Below are 19,514 nucleotides of genomic sequence, written 5' to 3'. Positions count from 1 at the left end.
GTCATTCTTCAACTTTATGATGATATTTCCCAGCATCTCTGCTATCATTGCTCCCCAAGCAGAGGTTACCCTAAAAAGTCTCTTATGAGCTTTTCTCTTGCAGAGCATTTCTAGTAAATCTCCTCCAAAATGAGTCTTTTCTAAAATATTTCCCCCAACAGATGAACGTTTGAGATACTGCTTCATTTATCTGAAGAATCTCAGTTGTTGTTTGAGATTCTGCTTCATTTATCTGAACAATCTCAGTTGCTGTTTGAGATACTGCTCCATCTATTTGAAAAATCTCATTATTCTGTTTGAGATACTGCTTCATCAATTTGAAGAGTCTCATTTGTTTTAGAGATACTGCTCTAATATCCTCGAAGAGTCTTAGATTTAATTAAGGTATCTTTCCTCTGTTGGAATATCTTGATTAGATCATATAAGATGCTGCTTCGTTGATTCAAAGAATCTCATTTATCTGTTTGAGATGTTGCTTCATTAATATGAAGAGTCTCATTTCGTTTTTAGAGATACTGCTCTAGTATCCTTGAAGAGTCTTAGATGCGATTGAGGTATCATTCCCTGGTTGGAATATCTCGATCAAATCATATAGGATACTGCTTCGTTAATCCTCATGGAATCTCGTGTGTTCAGTTCAAGACAATGTTCTGCTAAATTTCAGAAAGTCTTAGGTTCAGTCGAGGTATCATTCCACTACTGGAATATTTCGATCATGGCATCCAAGATATTATTATGATGATTCCCAGAGAGTCTTGATTATTTCATTTTACCTTTTAATAACATTTCTCACTGTATTTCTCACTGTATTTTCTTTTTAACTTTCATCATTGCATCACAAAGGACAAAATTCGGGTCTTTTAGTATTTAATTATCTTCCACCACGAATGTACGAAGACTAGTGTCATTCATACCTTTTAGTTTAAGTTAATTAAATAGGGGTAGCTGTCATACCCCAATTTTGTCAGGGCATTTTAAAGTTTTCATAATTTTGATTTTAATTTCAGTTTGCATCATATGTATATTATTACATGCATTTCATCATGAATAATGCCTAAAATATCAGTCGGAATAAATTCTTGAATATACAGACAAATTGGTTAAATTATTCCTCGAGTACGTGCAAAATCAGCGGGTACAAAGTTTCGAGATCAAAGTTGCAGACGTCAGTATTATTAGTCTACGGTTCGCGTAGTTTAACCTGGTGTGCTCGTTATATTTTTCGACGACTTTTTCAGTTGCATTTTGATCCGTCTGAACCTTTTAACCGATCAAAACTTATTTCGAAATTAAAAGAAACGCTATATTTTTTCAATAAGTTTATTTCATGTTGATCATTTTAGTGCATCCGATTTAACATTTTGGGCAAGTTTGCGTCGGACTTTTGTTCGTTTCTAGTCGTCATATATTCATTCCTTGATCAAAACAATCAAATGACTTAAATAGAATTAAGGGAGTAGTTATTTTAGGATTATTTTTAAATAGTTTACTTTATTTTCAATTTAATTATCAAAATATTTTCTTTTACACATCCAAAATAAGAGAATTAGAAATAATAAAAATTCAAAACATAAATATTGGATGATCCTCCATTCACTGATTGCACATGGCACATGAGGGTTGGATGGTTGATTTTATTTTGAATTTTAGGGCCTCCAAGGCAAAGGCACGTGTCCCAAATGACAAAAATAAATTGGCTTATTTTCTGGATAACTATTGCACAAGAAAATGGGTGGACACATCAATAAGGATTCTCACACATGCAAGTCCATTTTTTGGTGGCCAACTGGCAATGAATAAATTTTTTTCCTCACATTGGATACCCCTCTCCACTAGCAGACAGAAAGAGGAACGGACAAAAAAAAGAGGAAAACGTCTCTCTCAAAAGCCCAACGTATCTCTTCATATATCTTTTGAAGAAAAAAAACGAAGATAGAAAAGAAAAAACTTTTTTCCTCTTCAAATTTCCTCACCGCCGTCGTCCATCATAAACCTCCACCGTCTTCATCGCATAAAGCACACTCCGGCCACAAACAACCTTCCAATAACCACGTTACTTCTCGACACACAAAAACCGCACTTGTCCGTTCCCAAATCAACCTCCGTTCCTTCTTCTTCCAGCTTCCCTCAACTCTACCAAAATCCCTCCGCCACGATTCACACAACCTCCGCGAACTCCCTTCAAATCGCCGTCTTCCCCTCACTATCATAAAACAACTCATCACTTCTCAACCTTTCCGACAACACACCGACCGAAACCCAATCCCACCACCACCTCCATCCTCGACGCCGTCCACACCACCACGAACAACAACTCACCCACAACCTAAACCATTCTTGCGACGTACCTTCCAACCCTCCAACGTTTGAACCACCCTTCGTCACCATTGAAAACCCCTATTTTCGGAGATCTAAAAGATACAGCTTCCAAAACCGTGCGCCTACAACCACTACAAATTTAAATTCCTCTCCACGAAAAAACACTGACTATCTACATCTTGTTTCCAGATCTATTCAAAATTATTAAGGGAGTGCATAGATTTTTTCGTGAATCAGTGCGGATTTCCGCTTGTTTTATTCAGTTTACAGGTTAGGATTTAGTTATGATTGTAGTAGCCAATTTTGAAGCACGAAGAAGAAATGGTAGGGCACACAACTATCACAATTAGCTTCATAACTCTCTTTCAAAATTCCAGCTAGCGTTTCCTTGTCCAACAATAATGGTCCATGGCGATAACAACCCAAATCGAACTTTCCTGCTATATGATGTGGTTTCTCGTGTTGATAAGTAATTTTGATTACATGTTCAGTTTCATTGTTGTTTTGTTTGACCTGTTGGGCATAAGAAGCTTTGTGATTAAACTTGTGAATAATACTATATCAATAGCTATTGTATTTTGTTTGAGTGGTTTAAATTTAGTGTAGCATTATTTAAATGAGAAAGAAAATTCAGATACACAGTAAGAAAAGAAATTTTGAGAAAAATAGGGTTGTCAATGCTCATATTCATCGTCCTTCTGTAATGTGGATGTGAAGCATAAACACATATATTATTCTGTTATGTTGTGATTGTATATTAATTCATGGTGATGCTTATTAGTGATATAATTTATGGTGATGCGGTTTTGTGGTAGCTTCCGTTTGTAAATTGGCACCGAAACTTATCTTACATCGTGGTAATGATTATTCCAGCATAGTCTTTTTGATTGTGTCATTAAGTAGTAATATTCTTGTTTGAAGAATTTTGAGTTTGTACTTAATTTCTATTTATTAGTAGTCAAGTTCTTCTTATATCTTTCATTATGAACATTTCATTTCATGGGTGAGTCTGAAGCATGGCCATGTAAATAATTCGGTTGCGAATGAGCATGTTGATTCTTTCATTTTTTATAACCAAATTCATTTTATTTTTATTATTTCATTTATTTATTTTGGTGAAACTATTTAAACAAATGGATAATAATTAAATTGATATATTCAAATATATTTTAAGAAAAACTTAGTCCAATATCAAATGATCTATTTTTAAACCCGATTTAAATCCGAATAACCGTGCAAATTCAAATCATTTTTCAAATCAATATAAATTCTAAAATAACTTTCTTTTATAATTTAAACTTTGGATGAAAAATAGTATAGGAGGCGTTCGCTTCACTATCTCTCGAGTATTCGAATGATTGGCGTTCGCCACATTGCTCGAAGTCTTGTCGCCCAATTAAAACCTTACCAAACTCAAATTCAAATCATTTCTTCTAGATTAATATAATTTCTAAGAATTTTTTTTTAGTTAAACTTCGGATGAAAAGGATGGGAGGCGTTCGCCTCACCATCTCTCAAATAATTGAATGATTGACGCTCGCCATATTGCTCAAATTATTGACTCTCGATTAAAGCACGCTAAAGGAACTTGGACAAAGGAATGGGTGGTGCACGCCTTATCATTCCTTGAATAAGCAAGTGGGAGGATCTCTCCTCACCACCGTGCATATTCGATTTCCGCAAACAACTTTTGGTAATAATTTGAACGAAAAAGGAAATAGGAGGGGTTCGCCTTGTTATTCCTCAATAGAGTGAATGATTGGTGTGCACCATATTGCTCAATATTTTGTAGTTCTTCTAAAAATAACAAACACACTAAACTTAATTCCTCGCCCCCATGCGATCAACGACTTAAATCTTTTAGAAAGAACATTCCTTAATCCTTTCTAATGCGTACACAAGCTAACGCTTAAGTCTCCACCACGAACATGCAAGCCAATGTTTAACCGCTAGGATGCGATCTAAGCACTTGTTCATTAAAACACATTCAACCTATCAAACCTCTTTCATCGCCCTAGTGCAATCGAAACTCTTTTCAGAAAGAACACTATTTAATCCTTTCTAACACGTATAACAAACTAGCGCTTAAGCCTCCGCCGAGAGTAGACAAGCCAATGTTTAGCCTTTAGAACGCGATCTAAACAGTCGTTCATTAAAAGACACCAACAAATCGTAGTTCCCCGAACTACGAATTCTCTGATTTCCTTATTGCACCATAAGGCATGTGTTGGCTAGGACGCCTCATCTTCTAATTTTACTTGATTTCTAGAATTGCTGACCCTGAAGGGCGTTTTGGGTATTTGCTACATTGATTAGTTGATCAGTGACTATTTAGAGGACTGTTTGAGGAAAAGAAAAGGGGATTTTTTGCACGACAAAGATTGGTACGATTGAGATTGGTACGATCTAGAGTTTTAGAGAACGGAGGTCCTTCAAAAGCGAATGCGATTGAAGATCAACGGAATCCCCATTTCTTGTAATGTCTAATTTAAATGTTGTATTTTCTTTGAATAATATGAGAGGCTAAACCCCCTAATGCCAGGGGGTGTCCCTGATTTGATCATGTAATGACTTTGAATTCTTAATTCCCTCAATGTTATGTTTGTTATTCAATTTAACTGTGAAATGTTTGTAATGCTTTCATTATCAGAAAAATAAGGATTGTTATATGGTTAACAATTTGCGGGATTGCAATTGTTAAGGTTTTTGCACAATTAAACTGTAGTAGATATCACCTAGGACTAGGGATACCCTATGGTTACTGGTTATATCTTGTTATTTCAAAAAAGCTTGGTTTCTTCATAATTCCCTTAGGACTTAGGTATTACAATGAATGACCAAAGGTTTCCCTCTAAGGTTTTAGAAGGAAACAATTTTAAGATCTGGTAATTGAATATTTGACCTGGTTGAGGAGATTTACATTCAAGGTCATTGCAGGAAATAATCACACACCGTACCTTGGCATAATTTTTGTATTTGTGTAAAAGCTTTATTTTCCATTCTGTTTAATTCAATTATAGTATGGATTTATTCCAAACCTCAAAACTCCTGTTTTTTTTAATTGAATAAGGATTTAAACTAATATTACTGCGCAAACCTCGAGATCGATATTTGGGAAACTTCCCTATTATTATTACATTGGCAAAATAGTACACTTGCTATTTTACCGATCAGTCATTCTAAATATAATCATGTTGATAAAATATCTTATTTTGACTTGCAAAAAGTCTTTAGTACTCTACACAATGAGGCCAAGGAAGCTTTTAAACGCTTAGCCTCAAATAAGAATTTTTTTTGTTATTTAGAAAAGAAGGTTACTGATTCCAAAAAGGAATTAGAAACTCTTAAGAAATCTATGATAGAGGCTACTAAGGGAGAAACTAAAAATGATAAGGGATTTTAGTTTAGATGGTCTGGATGTGAAACTTGTCACATTTGACAAAGAGAGGTTAGAGCTCTTTAAGCTAAGTTAGACAAGGCTTTACAACCTAAAGTTACCTTTGCTATTGATCAATCACATTTTAGAAGTAACATGAATAATCCTTATCAAAATTACACTTATTTGGTAAAGTATCAAGTTAAAAAAAAGCAAATCTCATCTGAACTTAAATTGTCTATATTGTTGCAAGAGGGAACATACTATTGCTAAATGGCGATTTAGGAGATTTTTGGTTCCTAAAGGCATTTTAAATGGTTGCCCAAATGCAACCAAAGTTTCACTCACACACTAGGACCCAATGAAAATTGGGTACCTCCTTCCCTTGTTTAATTTGTAGGTGGAATGTCTCGAGGATACAGAGAGAACATGGTTTCTCGATAGTGGATGCTCAAGACACATGACAGGTGACATTTCCTTATTCTTTGACTTTGTGGCTAAGAAGAAAGGGTTTGTAACCTACGATGATAATAACAAGGGAGATAGACTCAGAAAAGGTAGTGTAGGTAATCCCTCCTCTACTACTATCTCAGACGTCCTTTTAGTTGAAGGTCTTAAGCACAATCTCATTAGTATTAGCCAATTATGTGACAAAGGATATAAAGTATAATTTCAAAAGATTGTTGCATGATTGAACATAATGATAAAAAGAATGACGTGCTTAAGGGCTGGATGGTAAATAATGTATACATGCTTAACTTGAATGAAGTATCTTTGACTAGCGCTAAATGTCTCGTCTCCATGAGTTAAGACTCTTGGCTTTGGCATAAGCGATTAGTGCATGTCAACTTTGACTTGCTAAATAAAGTTATTGCAAAAGATCTAGTAGTTGGTCTTCCCAAAATCAAATTTTTAAAACATCACTGATGTGATGCGTGCCAAATGGGAAAGCAAACAAGGATTTCTTTTAAATCTAAAAATATTGTTTCCACAACGAGACCGCTTGAACTTCTCCATATGGACCTTTTTGGGCCATCTAGAATTAAAAGTCTAGGTGGAAATTACTATGGTTTTGTTATAGTAGATGACTACTCTAGATTTTGTTGGACCATCTTCTTAGCAAGTAAAAGTGACACTTTTTCAGCTTTTGAAAAGTTTGCCAAGATTTCTCAAAACAAATTGAACACTGGCATAGTTACTATCCGAAGTGATCACGGAGGTGAATTTGAAAACCACCTCTTTGAGGAATTTTGTGAAACAAACGACATTGATCATAATTTTTATTCTCCAAGAACTCCACAACAAAATGGAGTAGTGGAATGTAAAAACCGACTTTTAGAAGAGCTTGGAAGGACTATGATCAATAAAAATGGCCTTCTTAAATAGTTTTGGGCCGACGCCATAAATACGACTTGTTATGTATTATATAAGATACTCGTTCATCCTATTCTAAACAAAACTCCTTATGAATTTCTATAGGGAAGGAATCCCAATGTTTCACATATTCATGTCTTCGGATGTAAATGCTTTGTATTAAATAGTGGTAAAGGAAACCTTGGTAAATTTGAATCAAAAGCCGATGAAGGTATCTTTCTCGGATAGTCTCAATCTTGTAAAGTATATAGAGTATACAACAAAAGGTTACTTATCATTGAAGAATCCGTGCATGTTTCCTTTGATGAATCTTATCCGAAAATTGTCGGAGAAGGTATTATTGTTGATAGTGTAGGTGTTCCTTCGGAAGACATAATAAAAGGTCAAGAAGAAAAGAGTGTTGAACCCCATCCGAAAAAAGCTGAGGAGGAGCCGGATCACATATCTGAAAAGAAAGAGGAGGATCATTCGATTAATACCAATGATCTTCCTTTGGAATGGAAATCTTCTAAGGATCATCCCATCGATAATATTCTAGGAGATATCTCAAAGGGAGTTACCACACGGTAAAAGATAAGTAACTTTTGTTATCATTTCGCTTTCGTCTCTCAAATTGAGCCTAAAAACTCCAAAGACGCATTACTAGATGAAAATTGGTTTTTAGAAATACAAGAGGAACTTAATCAGTTCAAAAGAAATGAGGTGTGAGATCTTGTTCCCCCTCTGCGAGACCATCGAGTAATCGGTACTAAATGGCTGTTTAGGAACAAGTTAGACGAAAACGGAGTTATAACTCGTAACAAGGCCCGCCTTGTTGCTCAAGGGTATAACCAAGAGCAAGGCATTAACTATGAGGAAACTTATTCTCCGGTCGCTTGACTCGAGGCTATACGCCTTTTTCTTGCTTATGCTTGTTCTCAAGATTTCAAATTATTTCAAATGGATGTTAAGAGCGCTTTCCTAAAAGGTTAAATTAATGAAGAGGTATATGTATCTCAACCTCCAGGTTTTGAAAACTATGAGCATCCTAACTATGTTTATAAGCTTAGGCGTGCTTTGCACGGTCTCAAATAAGCCCATAGGGCATGGTATGCGCGTCTTAGCAAATTTCTACTAGAACAAGGATTCTCAAGAGGGAAGGTTGATACAACCCTTTTTATTAGGAGTCAAGGAAAACACTCTATTTTAGTTCAAATCTATGTAGATGACATTATTTTTGGATCTACAAACATAAATTTGGTCAAGGATTTCTCTAAGTTGGTGCAGGGAGAATTTGAAATGAGCATGATGGGGGAGCTTAATTACTTCCTCGGACTTTAAATCAAGCAACTCGAAGAAGGAACTTTTGTGATCCAAATGAAGTATTGCAATGAGTTACTCAAGCGCTTCGATATGGCAAACTCTAAAGTAATAGACACTCCAATGCCTACTGCGATTAATATGGATCAGGATGAAAATGGTAAGGTCATAGATATAAAAAGGTATACAGGTATGATCATTTCCCTCCTCTATCTTACTGCATCTCGACCAGATATTATGTTTATTGTATGTATGTGGGCTAGGTATCAATCATGTCCCAAAGAGTCACATTTAAAGGCCTTCAAACGCATACTTAGATACCTCTGTAGTACTTCGAAGTATGGGCTTTGGTTTTCTAAGGGAAGTAATTGCTCTTTGGTTGGCTGTAACACCCCGATAAAAATAAGATAATTATTTAATTTAAGTTAATATTATATTTATTAATTTAATTAAGTAATTGGAATTATTGGATTATTATTATTATTACTATTGGAATAATAATTATTGGAAAGTATATAAGTGGGAAATAAGAAAAGAGTTTCATTTTGGTAAAGAGGGTTTTTACGTGAAAAGCAGAGAAGCGGCTGAAAAAGGGAGAAAGGGCAAAGAGGAAGAGCAAGAGAGCAAGGGTTGAAGAACGGAAAAGATTGGAGCTTAAGGATTGCCGGATTAACTCAGGTAAGGGGAGTTTATCGTCGTTTAATGGGTATTATGGGGTAACATGTAATGGGTAGTGATAAGCCATTGATTTGACCCTAATTGGATTATGAATGTTGAAAAATTGTGATGAATAATTGATGTGAAAACGGTAATTGAATCTGTAATTGGATGGGTAGTGATTTTCCGAAAGCGTAGCTTTTTACGGAATTGGAATCGGAGGTCCGGAAGTCCTCCAACGGCGGAAAATGTGGAGAATTCTGCATTCTGCTTCGTGTTAGCGCAGGAACAGCTTTCTGTCTTGCGTTAACCGGTTAACCCAGGGTGTTAACCGGTTAACACTGTTATGAATTGTGAAAAAATTGCTGTTTGTCTTGCGTTAACCGGTTAACCCAGGGCGTTAACCGGTTAACACGGTTAAAATTTGCCAGGAAGTGTATTCTGTCTTGCGTTAACGGGTTAACCCAGGGCGTTAACGGGTTAACGCTGTTGAAAAACTGAAAAATTGCATTCTGTCTCGCGTTAACAGGTTAACCCAGGGCGTTAACCGGTTAACACTGTTGAAAACTGAAAAAAAATTGTATTTTGTCTTGCGTTAACGGGTTAACCCAGGGCGTTAACGGGTTAACGCTGTTGGAAAAGTGAAAAATCGAATTTGCTCAGAATTTAATGAAATTCGTCAGGGTGAGTCGGGTAATATTATAGTTAATTTTGATGAGTAATTTTGTTGGGTTTATGTTATGAAGTGTCAATACAAGTATGACTGAGTTGTTAAGTTATTTCCGTGTACGGAAAGTTGTTAAAGATACTGAGTTGTAAGCTTGGTGAGCCAAAGTTGATTATAAGTTGATTATGTTGAAAACATTGTTGTGTTGCTATTATTATTATGTTGTCGGAATTTTAAAGTCGTGTATGTCATGTAAATTCATATGCATTAAGTCGGAGCTTTGCTCACACCACGTTGGCCTGGATTGGCAAAAGTTGAAAGTTGAAGGCTTAAGCCTTGATGCCTCGTTAAATCGGCAAATTTTAAGTTGGGAGTTTTACTCCGAATGGTACCACATGCATGGAGTCTCATTGCATAATGTATGTATGGCGTATGATATGAATGGATGTATTCCAGTATTATACGTGTGTTGTGGGTTGTGTGTTGTGTTGATGTTGAGTATGATTGAGTTGATATTGCCGTTGCTGAATGTGTAATCTGATTTGGGTGATGAAATGTGTTAAATTACTTAACATTGCATGATATTTTATAATGCTCATTATATCGATTGAGGAACTCACCCTTACAACTATTTTTCAGGTAACGAGCAGTGATTGAGTAGGAGCTAGTGCTTGGAGTCTAGTGTAGTTCCTTAGTGAGTCATGCTCTGGTAGATGTAACATCGGGATGGGATGTTTTAAATGTTTATTGTTGGTTGTGAACCATTTTACATGTAATGTGTTACATGTTTTGCATGATTGAATTGGTCTCTATCCGCTGCGTATTATGCAAGTGTTTACTTTGTTTTAATAAAAGAGCATGACAGTTATTATGGTGAATAGTGTGAATTGATTGTGTGACACCCTTAATTGCATATTTACTCTGATTGATATATTGTTATTTTAATTAAAAAAATTGGGGTATTTTTTTAGGGTGTTACATTAGTGGTATCAGAGCATAGTCGGTCGAGTCGAGTCATAATTATTCTGTTTCCCTGTACGGGATAGGTGTTGTGTAACCCTATCAGTACTTATTGTTTTAACTTGTTGGGTTCTCAAAATAGAGATGGCTGGAAGAGGTAGAGACGATGCTGCGATTGCTGAGGCTCTGGGTATGCTAGCTGGAGTACTTGGAGGGAATCCAAATGTTGTGGGAATGGGAGCTGCTCGTCAACTGAGTGAGTTCCAGAAGAACAATCCTCCAATGTTCAAGGGAGCATACGAACCAGATGGCGCTCAGAAGTGGTTGAAGGAGATCGAGAGGATCTTTCGAGTGACTGAGTGTGTCGATAACCAGAAGGTCAGGTTCGGTACGCATATGCTGTCAGAGGAAGCAGATGATTGGTGGGTTGCTACCCGCACTGAGTTGGAAGCTGCTGGGGGTGCTGAGATCACTTGGGCTGTGTTCAGAGAGAGATTTCTGAGGAAGTACTTTCCAGAGGATGTCAGAGGAAAGAAAGAGATAGAGTTCTTAGAATTGAAGCAGGGCAACCGGTCTGTTACTGAGTATGCTGCTAAGTTCACAGAGCTGTCGAAGTATTACACTCCCTATGATGAGGCAGTAGCAGATGGGGCAGAGTTGTTTATGCTGTTAGCGACTTTGGAGGCTAAAGATAAACTGGTGATTTGCGATCTAGCCGTGGTGTGTGATTTTCCTGATGTGTTTCCTGAAGAAGTGAATGAATTACCGCCAGAGCGTGAAGTTGAGTTCTCGATTGAATTGGTACCTGGTACTAGGCCGATATCGATGGCTCCGTACCGTATGTCTGCTGTTGAGTTAGCTGAATTGAAGAGTCAGCTGGAAGATCTGTTGGATAAGAACTTTATTCGTCCGAGTGTGTCACCGTGGGGCGCACCAGTGTTATTGGTTAAGAAGAAAGAAGGTACTATGAGGTGTTGTGTGGACTACAGGCAACTGAATAAAGTGACGATCAAGAATCGGTATCCTTTGCCGAGGATTGATGATTTGATGGATCAGTTGGTGGGTGCGAGTGTGTTCAGCAAAATAGATTTGAGATCTGGGTATCATCAGATACGTGTGAAAACTGAGGATGTTCAGAAGACTGCTTTCAGGACAAGGTATGGACATTATGAGTATTCTGTAATGCCTTTTGGTGTGACTAATGCGCCTGGAGTATTTATGGAGTATATGAATAGGATTTTCCATCCGTACCTAGACAAGTTTGTTGTGGTGTTTATTGACGATATTTTGGTGTATTCGAGATATGAAGAAGAGCATGCTGAACATTTGAGAGTGGTTCTAGGAGTTCTGCGAGAAAAGAAGTTATTTGCTAAACTGTCCAAGTGTGAATTTTGGTTAGAAGAGGTTAGTTTTCTTGGTCATGTGATTTCAAGAGGTGGTGTTGCTGTTGATCCTTCTAAGATAGAAGCGGTATCTAAGTGGGAAGCTCCGAAGTCTGTCGCTGAGATTCGAAGTTTCCTTGGGTTGGCTGGTTATTATAGGAAATTCATTGAGGGATTTTCTAAGTTGGCGTTACCGTTGACGATGTTGACCAGAAAGGGGCAAGCGTTTGTTTGGGGACTCAAAATGTGAAGAAGGTTTCCAAGAGTTAAAGAGAAGGTTAACTACTGCTCCTATTCTGATATTACCGAGTTCGTCGGAATCATTTGAGGTTTGCTGTGATGCTTCATTGTTGGGTTTGGGTGGTGTGTTGATGCAGAATAAGCAGGTTATAGCTTATGCTTCGAGACAACTGAGGGTTCATGAGAGGAACTATCCGACATACGATTTAGAGTTGGCAGCCGTGGTATTTGTTCTGAAGTTATGGAGGCATTACTTGTACGGGTCAAGATTTGAGGTTTTCAGTGACCATAAAAGTTTAAAGTATTTGTTTGATCAGAAAGAGCTGAATATGAGACAGAGGAGATGGTTAGAGTTTCTGAAGGATTATGACTTTGGTTTGAATTACCATCCAGGTAAAGCAAACGTAGTGGCTGATGCATTGAGTCGGAAATCATTGCATATGTCTATGTTAATGGTTAAGGAATTGGACTTAATTGAGCAGTTTAGAGACTTGAGTTTGGTGTGTGAGAGTACTCACAATAGTGTTAAATTGGGAATGTTGAAGTTAACGAGTGGCATTCTGGATGAGATTAGAGAGGGTCAGAAATCCGATGTGCTTTTGGTTGATAAGTTGACTTTAGTGAATCAAGGTCAAGATGGTGAATTCAGAGTTGATGAGAATGGTGTTTTGAAATTTGGTAATCGGGTGTGTATTCCGGATGTTACCGAACTTAAGAAGAGTATTCTTGAGGAAGGACATCGTAGTGGTCTGAGTATTCATCCTGGAGCTACGAAGATGTATCATGATTTGAAAAAGTTATTTTGGTGGCCGGGAATGAAAAGAGAAATTGCGAGTTTTGTTTATTCTTGTTTGACTTGTCAGAAGTCAAAGATTGAGCATCAGAAGCCGTCTGGGCTAATGCAACCGTTGGCTATTCCAGAGTGGAAGTGGGATAGTATCAGTATGGATTTTGTTTCTGGTTTACCGAGGACAAGTAAGAATTTTGAAGCTATTTGGGTGATTGTTGACAGATTGACAAAATCGGCTCATTTCATTCCGATCAGAATGGATTATCCGTTAGAGAGATTAGCCGAGTTGTATATTGAGAAGATTGTAAGTTTGCATGGTATTCCGTCGAGTATTGTTTCGGACAGAGATCCTAGATTTACATCGAAGTTCTGGGAAGGTTTGCAGAGGGCTTTGGGAACTAAGCTGAGATTGAGTTTTGCATATCATCCGTAGACTGATGGTCAGACTGAGAGGACGATTCAGTCACTAGAGGATCTTTTGAGGGCTTGTGTTTTGGAAAAGGGAGGTGCTTGGGATTGTTATTTACCTTTGATTGAGTTTACCTACAACAATAGTTTTCATTCGAGCATTGGTATGGCACCGTTTGAAGCTTTGTATGGTAGGAGATGTCGGACACCTTTATGTTGGTATGAGTCCGGTGAGAGTGTTGTGATTGGACCGGAGATTGTTCAACAAACTACGGAAAAGATTAAGATGATTCAGGAGAAGATGAGAATTGCTCAGAGTCGTCAGAAGAGTTATCACGACAAGAGGAGGAAGTCACTTGAGTTCCAAGAGGGAGATCATGTGTTTCTTCGTGTCACTCCGATAATTGGGGTTGGTCGAGCTTTGAAGTCAAAGAAGTTGACACCTTGATTTATTGGTCCTTATCATATTTTGGAGAGGATAGGGGAGGTAGCCTATCGTATCGCTTTACCGCCGTCACTTGCGAATTTACATGAGGTTTTCCATGTGTCTCAGTTGAGGAGGTACATTCCTGATCCGTCGCATGTGGTCCAAGTGGATGATGTACAGGTGAGAGATAACCTGACTGTTGAAACATCACCTATGAGGATCGAGGATCGAGAGTTGAAGCAGTTGCGGGGTAAAGAGATTGCTTTGGTAAAGGTAGCTTGGGGAGGACCAGCAGGTGGCAATGTGATTTGGGAACTTGAGAGTCAGATGAAGGAGTCCTATCCAGAGTTATTCGCTTGAGGTATGTTTTCGAGGACGAAAACTCTTTTAGTGGGGGAGAGTTGTAACACCCCGATAAAAATAAGATAATTATTTAATTTAAGTTAATATTATATTTATTAATTTAATTAAGTAATTGGAATTATTGGATTATTATTATTATTACTATTGGAATAATAATTATTGGAAAGTATATAAGTGGGAAATAAGAAAAGAGTTTCATTTTGGTAAAGAGGGTTTTTACGTGAAAAGCAGAGAAGCGGCTGAAAAAGGGAGAAAGGGCAAAGAGGAAGAGCAAGATAGCAAGGGTTGAAGAACGGAAAAGATTGGAGCTTAAGGATTGCCGGATTAACTCAGGTAAGGGGAGTTTATCGTCGTTTAATGGGTATTATGGGGTAACATGTAATGGGTAGTGATAAGCCGTTGATTTGACCCTAATTGGATTATGAATGTTGAAAAATTGTGATGAATAGTTGATGTGAAAACGGTAATTGAATCTGTAATTGGATGGGTAGTGATTTTCCGAAAGCGTAGCTTTTTACGAAATTGGAATCGGAGGTCCGGAAGTCCTCCAACGGCGGAAAATGCGGAGAATTCTGCATTCTGCTTCGTGTTAGCGCAGGAACATCTTTCTGTCTTGCGTTAACCGGTTAACCCAGGGTGTTAACCGGTTAACACTGTTATGAATTGTGAAAAAATTGCTGTTTGTCTTGCGTTAACCGGTTAACCCAGGGCGTTAACCGGTTAACACGGTTAAAATTTGCCAGGAAGTGTATTCTGTCTTGCGTTAACGGGTTAACCCAGGGCGTTAACGGGTTAACGCTGTTGAAAAACTGAAAAATTGCATTCTGTCTTGCGTTAACAGGTTAACCCAGGGCGTTAACGGGTTAACGCTGTTGAAAAACTGAAAAATTGCATTCTGTCTCGCGTTAACATGTTAACCCAGGGCGTTAACCGGTTAACACTGTTGAAAACTGAAAAAAAAATTGTATTTTGTCTTGCGTTAACGGGTTAACCCAGGGCGTTAACGGGTTAACGCTGTTGGAAAAGTGAAAAATCGAATTTGCTCAGAATTTAATGAAATTCGTCAGGGTGAGTCGGGTAATATTATAGTTAATTTTGATGAGTAATTTTGTTGGGTTTATGTTATGAAGTGTCAATACAAGTATGACTGAGTTGTTAAGTTATTTCCGTGTACGGAAAGTTGTTAAAGATACTGAGTTGTAAGCTTGGTGAGCCAAAGTTGATTATAAGTTGATTATGTTGAAAACATTGTTGTGTTGCTATTATTATTATGTTGTCGGAATTTTAAAGTCGTGTATGTCATGTAAATTCATATGCATTAAGTCGGAGCTTTGCTCACACCAAGTTGGCCTGGATTGGCAAAAGTTGAAAGTTGAAGGCTTAAGCCTTGATGCCTCGTTAAATCGGCAAATTTTAAGTTGGGAGTTTTACTCCGAATGGTACCACATGCATGGAGTCTCATTGCATAATGTATGTATGGCGTATGATATGAATGGATGTATTCCAGTATTATACGTGTGTTGTGGGTTGTGTGTTGTGTTGATGTTGAGTATGATTGAGTTGATATTGCCGTTGCTGAATGTGTAATCTGATTTGGGTGATGAAATGTGTTAAATTACTTAACATTGCATGATATTTTATAATGCTCATTATATCGATTGAGGAACTCACCCTTACAACTATTTTTCAGGTAACGAGCAGTGATTGAGTAGGAGCTAGTGCTTGGAGTCTAGTGTAGTTCCTTAGTGAGTCATGCTCTGGTAGATGTAACATCGGGATGGGATGTTTTAAATGTTTATTGTTGGTTGTGAACCATTTTACATGTAATGTGTTACATGTTTTGCATGATTGAATTGGTCTCTATCCGCTGCGTATTATGCAAGTGTTTACTTTGTTTTAATAAAAGAGCATGACAGTTATTATGGTGAATAGTGTGAATTGATTGTGTGACACTCTTAATTGCATATTTACTCTGATTGATATATTGTTATTTTAATTAAAAAAATTTGGGGTATTTTTTTAGGGTGTTACATTGGCTACTCTGATTCTGACTTTTCCGGTTGCAAATCGGATAGGAAAGGCACTAGTGGAACTTGTCATTTTTATTCAAATTCCTTAGTTATTTGGCACAGCAAAAAGAAAGTTTCAGTTCCTTGGTCGACGGCCGAGGCGGAATACGTTGCAGCCAGTAATTGTTGTGCTCAAATTTTGTTGCTCAAACAACAATTACTCGACTTCAATGTTTAACTTGAACATATTTCCATTTTTTATGACAAAACAAGTGCCATCAATTTAACCAAAAATCCTATACTACATTCACGCACTAAACATATTGAAATTCGACATCACTTCTTTAGGGATCATGTTGAGAAAGGTGATGTTGTCTTCGAGCACGTTGATAGCAAAAATCAACTTGCCGATACTTTCACAAAACCACTTGCGACAAAGCCTTTCTTCCACATTTATAGGGAACTTGGTGTTCTCGATATCTCAGATCGCTTTTAAATTTATATATGATGCTTGCTCTATATCTATGCCTTTTTATTCCTTGATTTATAAGTGTGGGCTACGTGAGGGCACTCATCGTCTATCATCATTGGAGGTAATATCGTTCCTATCTATTTAAACTATACTGATCAATTATGTATGCACATACATGTTCTATGTAATGCAATTCTTGATGTTCAATTTTATGGTTTGATCTAATTTTTATCCATTTCTATGTTTGAATTATGCTTGAACTTGCTTAGGTATCATATTTAACATGCACGTTACTGTATTTAGTTATTTGTCTTAAAGTTTATGCTAAACAAATGTGGCAATGTTATTTACTTATTTTCTTTTGCTCGATGCCTTATTTATGACTATAATTCTTACATTGACTTCATTTTATGTGAATGGTTTTTAATGTTAATCTGTTGCAAAGTAGTTGACTACGTGCTTATGAATATATTTGTTTCATGTTGGCCGTGTCCTTGTCTCTTTTTGATGTTGTCAAAGGAGGAAAAGCAATGGAAACACACATAACTTGATTATGATAGCATATTTTTTAAAGGAATGCATAAAATCAGGGGGATGATGGCTATCAAAGTACGCGATTGTGACACAGTTTGCCATCATCAAAACGGGGGAGTATGTGATGGCAAAGATTCCTAGTCCTTGTTTTAATGATGTCAAACCTTTTTAGTTGCTTATAATGTGTACTTTGGACGGTGTCATCATATCATAGAATGCATTCATCCTCTAACATGCTCAAAGTATAAGTTCAACGTGTCTATGCATATAGGAGCATATCATAGATGTGAATAATACACTTGATCATCGTTGGTGTAGCGGTAAATTCATGACCATTAAGCTATCGATAAACTTAACATCAATAAAACTAGAGTCGCCACCGTGCTTTTATTGTTTCCAAAGGAAAATGGAAAAGTACGATCAAAACCCAAAGATAAGAATTTTTTAAATCAAAACTAATAAAATTCCAGAGATTACAAGTAAGGAGGTTGGTTACACAGAGGGAAGGTGTTAGCACCCAAAGTGTCCTAGGTACTCCTAGGGAGCCCTTTTTTATATGTGTATGTGTTTTGGTATAAAAGATGTTTGTAATAAAAAGAGTGTGGGGATGAGAAAAGAATTCATTATATTTTTGTGTTTGACAAGGCCTTTGGACTTGTGCCTACGTACCAACATAAAAATGAGGGATCAAAACCTCGTAGTTCGTGGTATCAATTTCAAAATGAGTGGATTTCTTTTAATAAAAGTTTTAAATTTAGAAGAGGCACAAAGGCCTAAAAGAATTTGAATGAGTGTTAGTTCTTTTTGTCTTTTGAAATTTTAAGTCAATATGATTAGATTCATTTACAAGTTCGATTTGAGAAAAGAGTTTTAAAAATGCAATGGCATGAGGCTAAAGTTTCTAATTTGCAATAAAGTCTAAGTTTAGAAATCACAAGTAAAGAAGGTTTTTGAAAAGGCGGAGAGATTTGAAATTTAAGAAATGGGAGGAGATGAAGAGACTAATCCTAAGCATAAAATTTAAAAGTTAAGTGTTGAAAACATCTAACCAATGGGATGCAATCCAATAGACAAGAATGTCATATAGAAACCCAGGTTTTCCTTTGGACTTTGAATCAAGCAAGTAGCAATATGAAGAGCAACACATCAAATTAAGATAGCCACATCCAAGCAAGCAACTTCACAGTTTTCTTCTTAATCTTCCATGTATCAGATGACATACTCCTTGATTGGCTCAGAATAAGGCATTAGACACAGGTTCGAAATAACATTTACATCAAGACCATGTAGCAGATGAATTCATGTGGATCCCAATACTTGCATCAGATGGAAGCTCAAATCATAACAATTTGGTTTCAGAAATGTTGGCATTGGCCAAGTCCTTTTTCATAGGGAATGTTGCCTAAATCTAAGTCCAAAGCTCAAATCAAAACCAATAGTCCACACAAACCTTTTTTAGGGTTTTTGTTGTTTATTAAGTATTTTAAGGTCCTAAGACCACAAACATAAACAAGATACACAAACAAATATATACAATCACTATATATGGCTCAAGTGAGCAAATTGAAAAATGGCATAAACATAAACAAGTTAAACGATATGTAAATGGAAAATGAAATGGTAAATGACTTGAATTTATATTGCATAAAGTAAATGACTTGAAATTCAAAGCAAGAATAATAGGAGTTAGTCAAATCTTAGTTAATTAGAAGTTAGTGGAGTTTTGCTTTTCAATTGATTAAGTCATTCTTTGAGGAACACTCAACCCTCTATTCACAAGCATGGATCCTTAAACCAAGACATCTTCCAAAGGAAGGGAAAAAGACCAAGTTTCCATACAATACCATGAAATGGGGGAGACTTACAATCTCACTTACTAGAATGTTATACCTTTGGGTCAAAATTTAACCCTATGTTAAGCAATCGTAATTGGACTTATGTAGAAGTCACAACTATCCGAGGCCGGAAAATACAATTTTTGGTGTTAATGCATGTTAGAGATATGGTATAATGAACCATACTCATAAAACATACCACACACGGAAAGAAAATGATCAAAGGATGGACCTAATCTCATCCATACTTGTATTGGTTCATCTAACACAAAGTTATTGATGAACCAATTAGCCTAGGATATTGAGACTTCATTGGTCAATGAAAGGGATGAGAAAGAATGAGATTAAAGATGAAGAGGGAGGGGAGATGAGATCAACACAAATTGGTCATGGGAGGACTTT

This window comes from Lathyrus oleraceus, chromosome 6, assembly GCF_024323335.1.
Source record: "Lathyrus oleraceus cultivar Zhongwan6 chromosome 6, CAAS_Psat_ZW6_1.0, whole genome shotgun sequence".
NCBI classification, from domain to species: domain Eukaryota; kingdom Viridiplantae; phylum Streptophyta; class Magnoliopsida; order Fabales; family Fabaceae; genus Lathyrus; species Lathyrus oleraceus.
This window is presented reverse-complemented; position numbering follows the sequence as displayed.